The following is a 4300-nucleotide window of genomic DNA, read 5'->3' as shown; positions in this document are numbered from 1 at the left end:
GGCCTTTAGGACAATTCGTAAACTTGACTGCGTGACATTCACAACTTATGTTCATCAAAAGATGCCATAAAAAGCACGAAAAGACAGACCACACACCGAGAGGAGATATTGCAGTGCCGAGACCTGACAAAGAACTCGTAGGAAGAAAGTGAATGTTTCTGTGTAGCTTTTTATTGACGGAGGTGTGGCAAGGCCAACAGCTCAGGAGACAGCTGGCATTGGAAAGGTAGTTCCATACCCACAGATGGGGGCCATAGCACGTCGTGGGGGCCACACGAGGAAGCGCCGGAGTCGATGAGGAGGCAGAGGGACAGGTGGAAACAGGCAGGAACTGTCACTGTGGTTTCTGTGGGGAGGAGCGGGCGAGGCAGGGCGAGCAGGCGGGGAGTGGCTGGTTTGAATAACGTTAGTGGCTCTGGGGCACAGAGGCTGTTGCCAGTGGCCGGTGCCCTCCATGGGTGATCAGGCCTGGGGACAGTGTCTTGAGCGTGTGGTGTGGGAGGTGGCTGGAGCTTAGGCTCTGGATGGTTGCTTTGTATTTGAGAAGCATGCTGGTGGCGAGGTCCTTATTATCGCTAGGAATTGTCACATCCAGAGAGGGACCGTCCCTCCACGCTGGCAAAGCCCCTGATGTCAGAGTGTCAGAAACACAGAAAATAAAAGACATGGGCAATACGATAAAGATTTCCTTGAAATCAACGTGAAGAAGAAACAGCCCAGCTGGCAAAAGACTCAACTATAACTTCACAGGAGGGGGACCCCAAATGCCGATAAGCGCGTGAAAAATAAACACAAAAATGCAAATTAAACCTCTGACGAGGCATCATCTCCTCCTGCCAGATCGGCACTGAAACCTCGGTGCTCACAAGGGTGAGAAGCACCAGATACCCACATGCCGTGGCCGGGTGTGGGACTTGGTGCCGCCGGCTTGGAAAACAGATAAGCATATTTCTCGCGACGTTCACGACATGCCTTCCTTGTAACCAAGCACGTGTCTTCCCAGACCCTTCCAAAGGAGACGCCTCCAGCACGGGTTTTCATTTTAAGGTTTTGGTTGCGCGTCCAAGGCCGGGGGGTGACTCTCTCCAGGGCCCCACAGCCAGCTGCCCCGCCTTGCGTCTCGGGCTCGGGCTGCTCCCGAGACATTGTCCACTGTGACCACCCTCCCTGACGTTCCGTACTCGTGTGGTTTGGCATCTTGAAATCATGGGCCAAAGTAACGGCCAAAGCTTTTTACGCCCGTACCGTCTCTGTGTTCCTCGGGCGTGTGAGATTCGCATTACAAGCCCCCGACATCTGTGTCACGCTTTCTGCCCAATAGGTGACGATTCCACCTAACGACCTCTCATCGCCGCAGTAAAAAGCTCTCCTCACGCCCTCCCCTCTCTCCGCGTGTCCTGAGCAGCCGCGGTGCTTCCGCGGTGTCCCCGTGCGCTGCGGTGTGCGCCCCTCCCCCTCCCCCCCATTCCTCCTCGGGAACCGTAAGTATAGATTCTTCTTTCAAGGAGGTGCCACGCTGTCAGTCATTTTAACATACCCGATGAACACAAAACCCCATGTTCAGACATCTTTTTCTTTGGGATTGTGTCGATTCACTATGATATCTCCAGGTGCGGATGTCTTTGGACACGTCCTACATTGGATTCTTGGAGATGCCGGAGTCTGTGGGTTGATGTCTTTCATCGGCTCTGACAACATCTCCGCCATTTCCCCTCAGCTACAGCCTTTGCCTACTCTGTCCTTGCCTTCCGGAACTTTTATAGCCATGTGCTGTACCTCTTTGTTCCTAGCCATCATGGGACAGGTCCCAGTAGAGCAGGAAAAAAGGAGGGGAAAGAAGTTGAGCAGAGGGACATGGTGCCTTAGAGGCTGTGTGGCCTCAGAGGGAGAAGGGACGCCTGGCTGCTGTGCTTCCAGACGGGGTTGGAGCTCAGCTTCCATGAGCTGACTGTTGCCCGGCGACCTGCCTGAGCTAGCCCGTAACCGGGGCCGTGTCCGAGCTAGCCTATAACCGGGGCCGTGTCTGAGCTAGCCCGTAACCGGGGCCGTGTCCGAGCTAGCCTATAACCGGGGCCGTGTCTGAGCTAGCCCGTAACCGGGGGCTGTGTCTGAGCTAGCCCAGAACCGGGGCCGTGTCCGAGCTAGCCCAGAACCGGGGCCGTGTCCGAGCTAGCCCATAACCGGGGCCGTGTCTGACCTAGCCCAGAACCAGGGGACACACCCGAGCTAGCCTGAGCAGCCTCACGTTCCTGATAACTGAACATCAGAACCGGGGCCGTGTCCGAGCTAGCCCAGAACCGGGGCCGTGTCCGAGCTAGCCCATAACCGGGGCCGTGTCTGACCTAGCCCAGAACCAGGGGACACACCCGAGCTAGCCTGAGCAGCCTCACGTTCCTGATAACTGAACATCGTTACCCCCTGGTGACAATGGAGACTCCGGGAGGCATGTGAACACAAGTTCTCCTGGGTTCTGAGGTGACAAATACACATGCGCGATACACATTTGGTGGCAATGGGGCACTTTCTTGTGGCTTAATCCAACTTCGAGAGTCCAGGGTCACCAAGGCCTCGTGCATAAGGCCTGATCTGAGGAAGATTCATACTCACTTCAAAAAAGTCACGACAGGGCTCACAGGTGTCCCCTGACCCCCGCCCTCCATCAGTTGCCTTTTTAAAAATTTTTTATTCAGAGGATCTCGGCCAGGTCATGCGTGGGAAACTGTTGAGAGTCGTCCCCTCTCTGCTCAACACATTTCTCTTACATGTTAAAAAAAAAATTTAATGCCATTAGGTCATCTCTTTTTTTTTTTTTTTGTACTTCTGGGAAAGTCTTTATTTCGTGTATTTCTCAGGCATCCTGATATTCCTTCTCAGGCTAACCACTGGATCGCTTCCTTCCAGTTCCTCTCAAAATGCCTGCCTGTTTTATCCTTCACAAATGCCTTAGAGCCGCAAAGCAAATGCCCCTCCCTCTGCCTCTCCACCCCGCTCCCTGTGAACGAGAGAGGGCCCCGCGCTCTCACCGAGGTCTTTAGGCAAAGCAGATACATCCCACGAGGCTTCAAAGGTGCCTCCTCCTCAGCCACACAAGCCTCTGCCTATTCAGTCTTTCAAAGGGTCGGCTGTGAAAGCTGTCTGGTTCATTGATAAAAAAAAAAAGGTATTGTTTTTAGGGCTGTTGAATATATTAATGAGTTGTATCGGAGGACAGTTAGTATTTGCTAAAGGCGATGGTCACCTTTCACCTACTTTGTGAGTGGAGACACCCCCTGGCCAGAGCACACTTCACCCAAGGGCAAGGCCGGCGGGCGGGTGCGGCGCCCCCACACCCCAAAGAGCTAAGCCAGAATGGTTACTACTACTCTGTTGGGCCCCCACGTTCGCTTTCTAACGGATGAGCTCCCTCATTCCACGTGAGCAAGCCTCATTCCACGTGAGCAAGCTTCTCGGGCTTGGTGACAGCTTGCCTCGCCCCTGTGACATGTCCGGTCTCTGCTGAAATGCTCGTAAAAGCACAGTTGTGTAAACACTCACCTCGGCCGAAAGCATGCGCGGTGCCTGCACGGGTCTGCGGCCCCACGTTCCAAGTGGGGTTCGCTCCGTCCCCTCCCGTCCAGGACCTCTCAGAGGTTATTAAGAATTCTGACAAGGTAGGCTGAATAAATTGCATTTTCTTTGTGAGCCTTAATCCGGTGTTGTGCTGGCCTCTCGGACATGGCTAATTTATTTGGAATTTCATTCTGCTCCTGACAGCGTCCTTGACTAGCTGTTTGATCCCTCCGAGCGAAGTTACATACCAGCTTTCAACTGCCGAAGGCGGCCGCGACGATTTTCTCAAGTGCGTTCTCGGGCTCCGGCTTTATCCTGCGGCCACGACTCAGATGGCGGGAAGGGGTGGGGGGCGGCCGCCCTCGTCCTTGTCCCTTGTCCTCGTGAGAGAGGGGGCCGGCCGCCCAGGGCTCTCCCTCCACGAGGACCGAGGAGGTTTCCCACTCGTCCCCCCGTCTGGGTTTGAGCTCAGCTTTTGTGGAGCAGGAAAAAGAATTAGTTTTCGCCCGCCCGCGAGCGGAGAGCGTTTCAGTGGAAACCGCGTTTGCGATGCACGTTCTGCCCCCGTCGGCAGCTCGCGCCCAGGCTTTGGGACGTAATATTCTCAGGGGAAGGGGCACGCTGACCGCGGATCCTCACCGGGGGCTTCGGCCGGGGTCTCCCGCGGTCCTGGTTTCTCTGGTGCAGGTGTGAGTTGGCGGTCACTCGAGAACTCGTGCATTTCCACCGTGATTGCTTTTTTTTTTTTTTT

Source organism: Pteropus vampyrus, unplaced genomic scaffold (assembly GCF_000151845.1).
Source record: "Pteropus vampyrus isolate Shadow unplaced genomic scaffold, Pvam_2.0 Scaffold586, whole genome shotgun sequence".
NCBI classification, from domain to species: Eukaryota; Metazoa; Chordata; class Mammalia; order Chiroptera; family Pteropodidae; genus Pteropus; species Pteropus vampyrus.
The sequence above is the reverse complement of the archived record's forward strand: the minus strand, read 5'-3'. Positions refer to the sequence as shown.